Source organism: Cupressus sempervirens, chromosome 11 (genome assembly GCF_028749045.1).
Source record: "Cupressus sempervirens isolate cs-2001-9-10 chromosome 11, ASM2874904v1, whole genome shotgun sequence".
In the NCBI taxonomy this organism is placed as follows: domain Eukaryota; kingdom Viridiplantae; phylum Streptophyta; class Pinopsida; order Cupressales; family Cupressaceae; genus Cupressus; species Cupressus sempervirens.
Genome location: NC_143128.1, coordinates 275,421,287 through 275,436,984, shown reverse-complemented (window position 1 = coordinate 275,436,984; position 15,698 = coordinate 275,421,287). Strand labels below are relative to the sequence as shown.

General features: G+C 33.8%; 1 protein-coding gene across 17 annotated transcripts in view; it reads right to left on the bottom strand.

The window, feature by feature from the left end:
- Positions 1-15,698, bottom strand: part of LOC149529181 (uncharacterized) — a 272,432-nt gene that overhangs the window by 34,045 nt on the left and 222,689 nt on the right. The window lies entirely within an intron of this gene.

The following is a 15,698-nucleotide window of genomic DNA, read 5'->3' as shown; positions in this document are numbered from 1 at the left end:
ACTTGTTAAGACATGATAGTGTGAGTCAGAATTCAAGGACAAATCAATTGACAAATTGTATGCAGATGTGTGTGCATGTATGTATACCAGTTCACCATGCGAACTGATATACATACATACACACACATATACATAGACATTAAATTATCCTGCCATAAACTACTTTTGAGATAATCCTCATATTAATCTGATCAAACCAAGTATGAAAATCTGACTATATCTTTCCCTTAGATCCGGCTGCTTATCCCTGATCATTATCAATCTTGTGTGTTTCAGTATGGATTGAGTGAATGATCCACTTCACATAACAGATCAGAGGCTCTAGATGATTATCGCTTAGCATGCCCAGTAATCATAGGGCTTATTATAAATTTAATCATGCACAATCAAACCTGATAAACACTCCGGTCTTTTGTTTGATTAAGTAAAGTCTCTGTGCCTCTTCAATGAGACTTATAAATGAACAGACACGTCTGCCCTTAACATGCCTCTTGGTTACCATATATATAATGACTGATCACAAGAGAAAAGACTTTGAAATTGATAAATGCTCTCTCCCTTTGGATGGGGAATTTCAGACTTGAAGAAAAGAAGTATCTCAGCACCTTATCAATAATTTATCTCAAACAGCATTCATACTTCCTTATGAATACTTTATCTCAAACGGCGTTCACACTTCTGAAAAGATTAAATTCAGAATATATTCTACATTGAAGAAAGAAGAAATTAGTACATTCTACTCTGCAAATTGTAAGATTTACATCAGTCCAAAATAAATTTAGTCTACTTAAACATGACTCATTTTAGAAACAAAAATTACTTATATATGGAATAGTAATTTAGAAATTTGGGCAGAAGAAATTCTTGGGTGACAGGATTGAACATAAGGCATACAGAATATGTCCAGCCGAGGATACAGAGTATGCTTTGGATTGTTACTGGGAAAGGCAGAGAAGTTATATAAATTTTTCCTCTATTCAGCCATTAGCTTGAGAGCATATATGACAAATCACCAAGGGAATGTGCAGCAAATATCCAACGAGCATTCGGATAGTTTATTCAAACTTATGTACAAATTTAAATATTTCCTAATGCTATTGAAGAGTCCCAAAATAAGCCGAAGTCCCAGCAGAAGCCCTTGCTGGATGGTGCAGTATGACTACTGTTGGGTGGATATTTTGCAACCGACAGTTTTGGGAAAAAATTCAGTCACAAAATAGGATGACCAGCCACAGCGTGTGAGACAGAGTCTCTCCTACCTTAAAGGGAAGGCTCCCCTTTCTCATTTTTCCTTGGATCAACTCAAGGTAAGCAAGAAATTGAGAAATTTATAAAGGTGTTACTATTATCCTTTCTTCTTAACTTTCAAAAAAGGATCCACTTATTTGTAAGGCGAATAATGGGCAAGGTGAATCTCTAATTACACTTCTATCACGAGCTGGAAATAGTGATTCCGATAAATTTTAACTAACTTAAAGGCTAGCCAAAATGTACCAGTTTGGCTCTAAGTCCTATTGTACTTCTATGTAGTAAAAGTTTTACAATTAGGGCACAAAGACTCCTAAAAGTAAGAACAATCTAACTATTTTGCGAATTAAGATGAAAATACAAGCCACAGACAAAGCTTCTAGCTATGGATTTTCACTATTGTTCCTGGTCAAAGCTCGGGCTTCAATTGTTTCTTAACTCTCTATGCTCTTTTATTGAACACACAATAATAACATGAATCAAGACAATAGGCACAAATTATAGTCAAAGCTTCTAATTTGTTCTATCACAATTGCTTCCAGTCAAAGCTTCGAATCCAATTGCTTCTTTTATTCACTTTTCTCTCAAATTCGTACTACACAATCAAAGTTATGCTTGCACAAATGTGGCAGAGCTTTCTTACATACAACAAAAGATAATTTTTAAAATGAGGGGGCACTCCTTTATATAGCCAAAGAAGTTGAGACAAAGGGGGAGGAAAAAGTGGGAGCAACTCAACCAACTTTGACCAAGTCTAACTACAAGAGAAAATATAGGGTTACATGCAACTGCACGTGCAACTCACATTACATCTTTTACATACACATGTAACTCGCATTACATGTAATTACACTTTTTTATGTAATGCATCTTCTCCAACTACAAACATGAAAGAAGAAGAAACAAGACAAAAGAGAAAAGAACAATTCTAAAAGGCCTTGTACTTGACGATGCAATGCTAGAGGATAACAGGATTGGCAATTCCTGTACCTTGTAATGCTGCATTCACGTTGATAACATTGCGTCTTTTGACAACTTCTAGCTCTCTTTGATGAATTGTCCATTATCATGTGGAAACTTGATGTGATCTATCTTTTCTCGCTCAAGTTGTCATGAATTCTCCTTTGTAGATCAGCACAAATTGGAGTCTTTGACACTTTGAAAACCTTCTTGACGATGTTCGGATGTACACTCGAAACAACTTTCCATCAGCACCTTTAACTCTTTTTTTTTTTTAAAAGTAAAGTGCTTGGCGCATGGGAATGCGTGTAAATAGATTGCCGATTTTCAAAAAGTGACTTGGGCTTTCAAGATGTCATTGCACGGAAAATGGATTACATGTAACGGAAGGTGGAGGGTAAAATGAGATGCAGGTGTAAGTGAAAGATACGCTTTACATGCATATGCGGATGAAGGCTAAGATGGAAAGCATGGAAAGATACGGAAATATGTATTTGCTCATGTAGGTGTGAATGCATATGAGGAGAGGCGAAAATGAACTTTATAGACGCCTTTGAGAAAAAGTAAGGTCAAAGTACATGGAAAAACATGCACATGACATCTTTTTGAAATACATGCACATGACATCTTTTTGACTTTTCAAAAAGTGACTTTTAATCAAAATTGGACCTTTTGGATGCAATTACATCTAAGGCATTTTGTGTAATCATGTCCTGCGAATGGAAGTGAAAAATGAGATGGATGAAAATGGAAATGGAAAATGGAATTACATGCGTGTGCGGATGGCGAATGAGGTGAAAAACATGTAATCACATTTCATTGAGTGAGAGATGAAGTGTTGTGACATGGAAATGGAAAGTGGAGTGAAGTGAAGCGTGCTCAAGTTCTTGGGAAAGAACTTGCAATTTCTTCCAAAATCGAGAAAACCAACAAGCAAGCACAAAGCACAAAAACAAACACATGCCTTTGGCAAAAGATTCAAAACATGTCAAAAAGAAAGTCATTTCAACATGCAAATTCGAATTTAGAATTTGGAAAAATTCCAAACGTGTGAAAATTAGAGTTTTCATCCTTTTTAAAGGCAAAATGCACTTTTCATGGCATATATATAGACAAATGGGCAATTTCAAACTAAAATATGCATGAAAATAGCAAGATAAACACAAATTAAATAGCAAGAAAGAAAGAGTCCACTTGCATGAAGATTAAGTGCCAAAAATGAAGGAGAAAGAGCCAAAATAGCAAGTTTTATAGACTTAAGACAAATTCTCCCTTAAATACGGATTTTCAAACAATCTTTTGACTTTTTCCGCACTTGCATGTAATGGACATTCAATGGTCGGATTTGACATGAAAATGCCAAATAAATGGTCTCCAAAAACAATATCATGCATTTAAAACTCAAAAACAATCCCTTTTGATCAAATGTATGGGCTGAAAATGCAATTTTTTGAGTTTTTTGAACAAAAATATGATTTTTTTATTCAAAAATCTGAGCCGTTTTTGCAAAAACGTGACTAAAAAATGCATGTTTTAAAGTCATTTTTGACTTGTGAATGCAAAAACAACTTCCCCAAATGCATATACATGGATCAAAATAAAAAGTTACTTCAAAACGCATAAAAGTGGATTAAAACCCCAATTTTCTGATCAATTTAAGCAAAAACGTGTTTCTCCAAGCAAAAAACGTGATCTTCCAAACAAAAAGATTTGATGTTTAAACACAAAAATGGTGATCACTATGTGATGTAATCAGCAAATAGGGCCAAAACAATTTGATTCCATACAAAAATGTGATCAAACTTTGAAGATTTATGGAGTTTTATACAAACAACGTGCCCTAGCTTAGGAGTTTCAAACACCATTTTGAGTGCAATAACTTGATTTTTGATAAGGGCAAAATGATCACCTCTCCAAATCATGATGAATGCAATTGATTTCATTCAAATCCATTGAGAAAATCAAAAGTTATGATCAAAATAAGAGGTTTTTGGAGCAAGAACATGTTTTCTTCACATAATAGGACATTTTTATGTTCATTACGTATTTTAAAACATGTTGGAAGGCAAAAGAGGACCTTTTTGAGTCCAATGCATGTTTTAAAATATGTCTTTGGTTATAATCTCACTTTTTGAAGCCCATTACATATTTTAAAATATGCAAGTCTACAAAATCTCACTTTTTGGAGTCACTTACATATTTTATAAACATATCTCACATGTTTCATGCACAAGCATGAAAACTCAACTTTTCATGTCATTGCATCAAAAAAGGTCCACTTTTACAAGCTTTTGATGTAATGGCATGAAAAGTATCCTCAAAATGAGTTTTCATATGCATTAGCATGAAAAAATTTCACTTTTTATAGATTTTTATATGCATTTGCACATAAAAAGTCTATTTTGAGGTATTTAAGTTATGTATTTCACTTAATTTTATAAAAATGTCATCAATATGGGTCAAAAATAACATTTATGCATCATATTAATCAATATAATACATAAACATTATATTAAAGTGACATTTATATAAGTATTTGACTTAAAAATCAAAAATTTAAAAAGTAACTATATAGTTCTATAGTCACTTTAAGTAAAAAATTAAAAAGTAACTCAACTTAAAATTATAACATAAAGTGCACTATAGTCACTTTAAGTTATAAATTTAAATGAAAAGTAATTTCAAAACATAACAAAAAGTGAGTAAAATATTATATTTTCAAAAAGTGAATGTCAAAATGAAAATATAACATCATTTTTTTAATTCGTGTTGTTGCACCTAAAATGTCCACTTTTGAGGCACTAAAATGACCATATCTCTTGACTGACAACTCCGATTGACCTCTAGGTTAGACCAAATCGAAGGGGAAAACGAAAGGCATAACATGAACAAAACTAAAGGACTAAAAATAAAGAAACGCAAACTCAAAAGCAAAGAACGAACTGTGAAGGCTTCAAAAATCAAGCAAAGGCTCGACAAAAAGCAAAACCAAAAAAAAAAACTTGACAAAGGCCTTCAATAAAAAGATTCATTGTATCAATTGGTACCGATTGGTTGATCAATATTAACCAATTAAATAATGAAATAAACTCAGAGAAATGCAAAACTAATTTGAAAAAGTTTCGTACTGTTACCTACATTTTGTGGTGACAAAAATGCAGGACAACAACTACTACAGAGAAAGGGAGTGCTTCAAAGGATTTGGAGATAGGAGATTCTTGGCAAGTACTGGCCTTCTTGTTTGAAACATTTTTCTCAATCCAATAATCTTGATATCCCGTGGAAAGGGTTTAAAAATGGATTGAATTGTGGTGGCTATCAATGCCTTTGAAACACCTGAGAACACCTAACAACCGTTTATCTTCACGTGGCTTCAGAAACCCTACAAAAATCTCCATTTCCTTTGTATTTCATTGTTGGAGCCAAATCCTTCATTCCATATTCCAACAGTTAGCACGAGTTTGAATCTGGATTGTCGATGTTGAATCCAACGGCCACAATTAAACCCCAAAAACGGCCTTCACTTTTTCCTTAAGCGAAATAACTGGCCACAATTAAATTTTGTGAGGAAACGAGAACCATTGATCGAGTCGAACTCTTACAATGTTTATCTTCCCATGGGTCCACTTTAGCTTTAATCTCCACCATTGATCTAACTCATCAGACGACTGAGATTTGTCCTTTGCATTAGTGCTTAGTGGGTCTAATTTCCAAGTGGCACTATTCCGTGAAACTCCGCGGATAGATTTGTACTTGCAGGAAAATCTCTCGAAAAGGAAATAGTGTCTTGCTTGGTTTATTGCTATAACACATAGCAATGTCTCATTTTCATCACTCATCGCCACAACGTCTAACTACTCAATCCAGCCTCCGATGGGATCATCACTATAGGATATAGCAATAAACTCTTTTTTGTGTACCGCGAGCTTGATCTTCACATCGCCATGACTTATGCCGATAACTTTATCGTCCATTGGTATAACTAAGTTTTGCTCCTACGCTTGGTGATGATCGTCAAAGGTTGTGGCAATAAACCCTTTCGGCATATGTGGCTAGTCATTCTTCGTTGTATCTTCTTTCTACAATAGCGATCCGTTTATTTTCACTTTCATCACTATAGCAATAGTGAAACCCTCTATCGCCTATCGCTATACCTCGAAACCGTTTCCACGAGCCCCAATAAGCCACTTCGCTATATCCCATAGCGATCATGAGTTTCACTTTTCTTTCACCTTATCGCTATAACATATAGCAATCTTAGTTTCTTTATTGCTGATCGGCATGGCACATTATCTCCATTTGCGATTTGCGATCAATGTTTACCCATCGCTATAACATATACCAATCCATTTTCACAATCTATCTCTTTATCGCCATATCACATAGCGAACTCATTTTTCTCATCGCTAATCGCCATAACATATAATTGCTTCCTTCGATCACTGATGAACTTATCGCTACAACATATAGCGAAGACCTTCAAATTTACTAATCTTGAACATCATCGTAAGTTATGCCGATACAACCATCGCTAGTCACTATAGCATATCCTTATTATCCCGCATAAGAATGAACCTGCCACTTTCATGATTTTCAATGTCTCATGTTTGCCTGCAGGAGTCTGATCCAATGCCTCATTTATCTATTTGACCTAATCTCACTGATACCTGACTTCTGCTATCATTCTTTGATACTCTTTTGTCTATGTTGGAAAATCTACCTTCATGGGCCGAAACCCGCCGAGGATAAGGCAGATTGGAATTTCCCGTAAGAGTTGCAATATGAAGACTGGGAATTTGAATTTCATCTTCGAGGAAATGCATTATGTTGTGAGTGAGTAAAATATGATCTTTATCGAGTTAGGTACTAAAACTTACCCATTAAGAGACATGAATTTAGAATAACCCACCCGATTCACAGGAAGAGAAGGCAGATGAGGGAAACCCAATAAAGACCTCCTAGCCTAAGGAAAACTAGACCTAGACTCATCATAAGATAATCAGAAGAATACCACTTTTAACTCAACATCTAAGGTTCATTTGCTTTAACAAGTGTAGAACAAAAGTGGGGGCAACAAGAGGTTAGAAGCTCCTATTAATCATCAAATGAGACGCACCAAAAGGAGTAATATTCATTTGGTGTCTATATTCCCTATGGCTACCTTGGAGCTAGAATTTGTTCTAGGATGTGCAAAGCATTTTAGTCTGAAATTTGAATGATCAAGGATGCAGATGGTAATGTCATTATTAGCCTTGATCCTAGGATTATTGAACAAATTTTCAAAGTACCACAAAATGCAGAATGTGTGGATTTGACAAAAGAAGCATCTTGGGAAATATGGAACAAGGGAAATTATCAAAAATATGTTAATTTATAGTGGTTGGATTCCAAGAGAAGCAATTTCTCAAGATAGCCTAAAACCATTCATAGATGCAGTTTCAAGCCAGAATATAAAGACTTGATTACCCTTCTCAGCAAAATATGTGGTCTCAAGGATTCCAGTGATTTTGAGCTATGGATGTACAAGTTCATTTTTCAAACCATTAGTAATAAGGAACATATCTTTTGGGGAGAGCTTATCAGCACTGCACTTTGTGACCAGCTACTCAATGTAGGAACATCAACATATCTTTTGGGGAGAGCTTATCAGCACTGCACTTTGTGACCAACTACTCAATGTAGGAACATCAACACCCTTCTACATGAGTTCTTATCTTGTCTATATTGTTGTTGCTATGGGATCTTTTTTAAGACTTTTAACCAATTGAAACCGTCTTCAAGTTCTAGTTTGGCAGTATTATGATCAGATTAATTTGACAAACAGTAAGTATCATTATAGGAGAGTTCAATATGCATTCTTTGGACATTTTTAGTGCTTGTTTGATAAGAAAATGTCTATCAAAAGAGTGTTTGATGAGGCCTAGGATAAAGTTAATCAATATGGTTGCATCTTTATATTCAGTTTCCAACCTTTACCTATTTGAGAAGTGGGTACTTCAAAGGAGAACCATATACCTTACCTAGGTACGCTACCAACAGAATCATTCTAATGGAATTGGCCAGACAACTTGTTGGTTCCCAAAACCGCAAATTGGAATACTATGAGTCTTGCCAACTCAATGCTGGGATATTGAACCAGTTATGGCCAACTTGACAAGACAGATTGATTTGATCTGAGACTTCTGCACTTCTGGCTATGAAAGGCCAAGGCGGGTGCACCTGATCCTGAATAAATCACTTAAATCCAAGATCCTCATAGCAGATTGGTTAGAATACGAATATAACAAAAGCTTCCAAATGGCAAGAATTATAGAAAGCTTTTAAATTGCAAATTATGAACTAAGAATAATAAATTAATAGATGAATTTTTTTTTAAATAAGAATAACTATAAATTAATGCACCAAATGAATATACTAATTCTTCAAAGGAAAAAAATGAAACAATTGCCAACATATGGATTATGAATTACGAAAAACAAAAATATCAGTGCCAAAATTGAAAAAGGGCAAACAAGGTCATTATTATAAGTTATTATGTACAACTTTATAATGTTCTATCCACCTTAACCATAAACAGTTTAGTAATCAAGACATGACGGATCAAATATATAGATGCAATTTTAAATTAGTCTAGAATGTGTTTTAACTTCTGAAGAGCCAAACTAGACACAAATATGGAAACAATTAAATATTTCAAAATATTTGCAATGATCAAATTTAAGATGTTATAATTGACCCTATCCACTTATCTATCATATAAATTATCTCTAGGATTTAAAATAATTATAAAGGACACAATTTAATAATATTTCAACTGTTAGAATGCGCTTTAACTCCTAAAGAGCCAAACTAAACACAGTTATGGAAACAATTAAATATTTCACAATATCTGTGATAATCAAATTTAAAATGCTATAACTGACCCTATCCACTTATCATCATATATATTATCCATAGAATTTAAAATAATTATAAAGGACACAACTTAATAAATAACTATGTCGGAAATAAAATTACAATAAAGACACTCCTTACAGATAATCCATCTACTACAAATTTATGCAGGACCACATAGAAAAATTGCACTCAATAATCCAAATCCATGAGCTTTGTTCAAAATTCATTCCTTTTCCAATAAAAGAATATAATATATCAAAAGCACATAGGATATGTAAAAATTTGTCTATGAATATCAAAAATTGTGTGTGAGGTTTGATTTAGCATCTCATATTTATAAAATGTGAAGTGGCATGAACCAAATAGTTGTCTCTATGAAAAGTCATATTTTACACAACACCTCTCTTCACAATAACACATCATTAATGAATGCTTCTAAATAACTATCTTCGTTGCCAAGTTATTCACATTCTTGTCAGAAGATGCTTTCGGATGTAAATATAGTGGATGTATTTTAACAAGGCACCACAGGTAATATTCATGCCTCCATGCTTTGGTTATAATATTTTGTCATTACTTTAATCTTCAGACCTTCGAATAATATTCCCGCCCATTCTCTTCTCACATTGGACTATTGGAGCCACGACTACCTATGGATGAGATTGTGACAAAGAAATTGATAGAACAAAGACATTTCCGAGTGTTGCTAGATAACCTCGACATGCTGTAATGGATAATTTGTAATTTCCCATCAGCGATAAACATCCTTGTATCATTTTGTGAAGATTTCCTCCTCTGCCTAAACACCTGCATCAAACAAAAAGAGAAATATGTGTCAATTAATCAAACAAATGTTTAGACTTCTCGCACATGTATATTGGTATCCAATTTTCTACTTCCATGGTCATTTCCATATCATCGATATATTCATGCTCTCACGACCATCACTCGTATCTAACCATTTCTATCCTCATCATTGTTGCTCAAAATCTCTCATAAGTCGTAATTTGTATACTCTCTATTCTTTTGCCTATGCCAAACTCTCAATGATACCTTTATGCATTGACATAAACCATATCTAGTTCGATACTAAATATTGAACTTATTTGCATACAATGATGACATACTTCTAACTACTTTTGTTTGTTATCAATCTGTAGCATTCTTCTGATGATGTCAATGGAGACCTCTAGTGACTAGGTTTATCCTTAGCACATATAAAAAACCCCATCTCATTTCAAAAACTCTCTGCCACTTTCTCTTTTCCATTTCCCAAGTATAGACATGCTGACTTAAATATTCGCTCAAAGCTATAATGGCATCTTTGTGGATTAGGACAAATCTCCAAAATGATAATTTATCTTGAAAGATATATGTCATACACGCACTTCATGGGGAATACTGGCTAAGGAACCATGCATATACCATTCCTGATATTAATAGAACCTAAGAAACTCTGGCCTACAAGACATTGACAATAGTGCCTAAATACTATTAGTGAAGTCATGAAGAATTAAAAGCAAATCATACAAAAGCCTTCATTCATTTAAACCCTCATACATAATCTCCATGCATGACCACTCGCAACAACTATTGTCTCATCAAATGCTTTAATAGTATTATTTTCTTCACACCTACATAGGAAGGCCTTATATACGATTTAGTAACTATTTGGAACAGTCAAAAATTATGAAATATTTTCTACAAGATTTTACTACAATTACACTCTTAATCCTGCCTGATGCTTGGAACTTGTCTGATTGATTAAGCAAAAAGTACATTTTATCAGGACTTCACTAATGTTGTTGCCAAATCAAACTCCTATATAATCCATTTTCCCCTTGTCATAACCAAAGGGACCTCTAATGATCCATAACACAGCCAAGTATGCCCATCTTAATCCATGCTTTAGATATGAGATGAATTATATCTACAATGTGGCATTGGTATTAGTAGGAGAGGTTATAAAATAAAGAAACAGAGCAATCTAAGTATATTAAAACAACAATGAATTTAAGAATGCTTCACAAAGTATAATAACTAATATGATGATTAAGGCTAGTTTACTATAACTTAGTGACAAAGGAATTATATATCAAATCTAAAATAAGACATAAAATCAGAAAAGGTGTGAAAATGGAAGCCCAAAAGTAAGGCTCCATCACAAATCATGGAGGTCCAATCTGATCAACATATTATGCATAGGCCAAGTTTTGGTATTATCTCTGCCAAACCCTTGGTGATCAGTCATTACATGATCATTTCCGTACACAAAGTAAAAGCCATAGAATTAGAACTTCAGTTGATTACATTGAAGAAGTTCAAAATCAGATATGATTTTGATTATGGAGAGATGAATTCAAAAATTAAGAGAGCATTTACTCATGTTCATCGTATAGAAGACATTTGGATTGATATGCGGATAGAGTTGGATATTATGAAAATGGACTATTGCAGATTAACATTGCAACAGATTATCGATCTTAATATGCTTGAGATCCCACCTAATTTTCAAATTGAAGATGATGGTAATATTGATCAAGAATATCATTAGGCTGGTTTTGATAAATGATGCCCTTTCCCCATTCAATGGCAACAAAAGGAAGGTACTTCTATCCTTGATCGATTTCAATCCATTTTGGCAAACACCAATAAATGGTTTAAAATCAAAGGATGCAAAAAAGTGAATCCTAAGTTAAGTTTGAATTGTGGAAGTTTTGGTCCGCCTAGAAGGAAGTCACAATTAGAAATTGCAGACAAAGATGGTGCATCTTCCTCTGAGATAAAGAAATCTCTCAAATTCAAATTGAAAAGTGGAAAGGGATTTAAATTATCTCAGACACCTGAACAAGTTCAAGAGTCGGAAGGAGAATCAAATGAAGGACTCGATGAAGAAGATGACGAAAAAGAAGTCATGATCATATCTCCTCCACGGCCTATACAACTCAGGGACCATCTATATAGGAAGCACCTTTTTGGGGTGCAATAGATGATGATGTGGATTCCTTCTCCACAGTTTTCACACCTTCTATCCCGACATTAGCAGTAAATACATTGGCACTTCCCATATCTTTAGCAACTCCTCCCATTTTAACAACTGAACAATGCAAACACTTAGGGAATGTGTTTGAGGATTTTCAAAACCTCACAGAAGATCAAATTTCTCAGCTTGAAACGTCCTTGACTGGTTTTGAGTTGTTCATGACAAAATCTTACTATCATGCACCCATGAATTCAGCTGTACAAACTAAATCATACTTGGTCACAATAGAGATACAATCAAGATCAATGCCGATGGTCTCCACTATACCTATTTCTACAGATGAAATTTCCAATTTGCCCACATGGTTGAGCAAGATTACGATGAAGGGAAGAAAGGTCGGTAGTACTACCAGATGATCTTCCTATTAAGAAAACTAATTCTAAATTTTTTAAAGATAAGATTGTTTCTAGGATCATACTTGATTTTGAAAAGACTAAGTTTGTAGAAGTTCCTGAGCCATTTAGCAGACGAGTCAGTTGAAGAACTTGGTTGTTTTGATTACAAGTTCACAAAGTGGAAATTGGAAAGCAATCACGACTGGGTTGTTTAGAAGACGCACAAGAGGCACTTGCCAATGTGTCAAAGAGTAATCATGAATTATGGGAGAAGAAAAATCAACTCACATAGGAGGTTGTTCGTTTAATGAGGTTATTCGACAACAATCCTCACAACATGCAGTTATTGCATCCCAGACACCTAAAGAGAAAAGGATAGAAGCTGCAAAGTCTTGGATGGGAGAAGTCATTTCCGAAGGAGTATAGGTCATTGCAGATACGGCCAAAGTCCTTGGACGTATCAAAAGTGTGGAAGAAATGGTACATGATTTGATTGCATCTTTGACTAAGGAAGCTTACACTTTAAAAGAAATTCTAGATGACTAGGATGAGATAGCCAAATTTGATCTGGAGGCCATGGTCACGTGTGACGTTCTTCCATCTTGTGAAATGTTCTATAATTGTCATGGACTCGTGGGTTATAAACAAGAGACACTAGGAAAGCTTGTAACAAAGTTGCAGGTAAACTTAGAAGATTGTCAGGCAATAGAAACTGGAATCATGAGTGACTTGGAACAAATGGGATGTCAAATTCTTGATGAACATGGTAACTAGGTTGCAGTTGAAGGTATGACTTCCAAATATACAATCAGAATCAATGCTGATTTATGTTCTGAAGATTTTGGTTCCCATGCAATGAACAAGTTTGCTTTGTACAAATCCTTAGCAAAGCACTTACAATACTCTCTATCGGCAAATCTAAGAATGTGAAATCAGCATATGCTAATGTAGTGAGGATAGAAGCCATTTCAAAGACAATGGAGATTTTGGATCTTCCTATAGTGTGTGATGTCATCATCAAATTCAAAGCACTAAAGAACAATCTTTAAGATTAATATTTTGTTTTCATGTTTGTACATTGTAGAGGATGTATTACATGAAATTGTATAATTACATGTAATACAATTTGCATGTGTAGTGACATGTAATTCAATAATTTCTCTTCTTAGCTAGACCAGGTCAAAGTTGGTAGAGTTGCTCCCAATTTTTCCTCTTTCTCAACTCTTTTGCCTATATAAAGGAACGCTCTCATTGTAAAATCATTTTTTATTTTTGTATGTGTTGTCCTGCATTTTGACACCACAAAATGTAAGTAACAATACAAAACTTTTTCAAATAAGTTTCGCATTTCTCTAAGATTATTTCATTATTTAATTGGTTAGTATTGATCAACCAATCGGTACCAATTGATACAATGAATCTTTTTGCTGAAGGCTTTTGTCAAGTCGTTTTCGTTTTGCTTTCTATCGAGCCTTTGCTTGATTTTTGAAGCCTTCAGAGTCCGTTCTTTGCTTTTGAGTTTGTGTTTGCTTGTTTTTGGTCCTTTGGTTTTGCTCATGTCATGCCTTTCATTTTCCCCTTCGATTCGGTCTAACCTAGAGGTCAATCGGAGTTGTCAATCAAGAGATATGGTCATTTTAGTGCCTCAAAAGTAGACATTTTAGGTGCAACAAAACGAATTAAAAATATGATGTTATATTTTTATTTTGACATTTACTTTTTGAAAATATAACATTTTTACTCACTTATTGTTATGTTTTTATGTTACTTTTCATTTAAATTTATAACTTAAAGTGACTATAGAACTATATAGTTACTTTTTAAATTTTTTATTTTTAAATCAAATACTTATATAAATGTCACTTTAACTTAATGTTTATGACTTATATTGATTAATATAATACATAAATATTATTTTTGACCCATATTGTTGACATTTTATAAAAATAAGTGAAATGCATAACTTAAAAGTCTAAAAGTGGACATTTTATATGCAAATGCATGTAAAACACTCTGAAAAGTGGAAACTTTTCATGCTAATGCATATAAAATTTCATTTTGAGGACCTTTTTCAAGTTATTACATCAAAAGCTTCTAAAAGTGGACCTTTTTGATGCAATGACATGAAAAGTTGAGTTTTCATGCTTGTGCATGAAAAATGTGAGATATGTTTATAAAATATGTAAGTGACTCCAAAAAGTGAGATTTTGGAGACTTGCACATTTTAAAATATGTAATGAGCTTCAAAAAGTGAGAGTATAACCAAAGACATTTTAAAACATGCAATTGCATCAAAAAGGTCCTATTTTACCTTATTACATGTTTTAAAATATGCAATGAACACAAAAATGTCCTATTATGTGAAGAAAACATGTTCTTGCTCCAAAAACCTCCTATTTTGATCATAACTTTTGATTCTCTTCATGGATTTGAATGTAGTCAATCGCATTCATCATGTTTTGGAGAGGTGATCATTTTGCCCTCATCAAAAATCAAGTTATTGCACCCAAAAACATGTTTGAAACTCCCAAGATAGGGCACGTTTGTATAAAACTCCATAAATCTTCAAAGTTTGATCACATTTTTGTATGGAATCAAATCATTTTGGCCCTATTTGCTGATTACATCACATAATGATTACCATTTTTGTGTTTAAACATCAAATCGTTTTGTCTGGAAGATCACGTTTTTTGCTTGGAGAAACACGTTTTTTGCTTAAAATGTTCGGAAAATTGGAGTTTTAATCCACTTTTATAGGTTTTGAACCCACTTTTTTGCATTTTGATCCATGTATATACATTTGAGGAAGTCGTTTTTGCATTCACAAGTCAAAAATGACTATAAAACATGCATTTTTTAGTCACGTTTTTGCAAAAACGGCCCAGATTTTTGAATAGAAAAGTCATATTTTTGTTCAAAAAATTCAAAAAATGCATTTCCAGCCCATACCTTTGATCAAGAGGGATTGTTTTTGAGTTTTAAATGCATGATATTGTCTTTAGAGACCATTTATTTGGCACTTTCATGTCAAATCCGACCATTGAATGTCCATTACATGCAAGTGCGGAAAAAGTCAAAAGATTGTTTGAAAATCCAGATTTAAGGGAGAATTTGTCTTAAGTCTATAAAACTTGCTATTTTGACTCTTTCTCCTTCATTTTTGGCACTTAATCTTCATGCAAGTGAACTCTTTCTTTCTTACTATTTAATTTGTG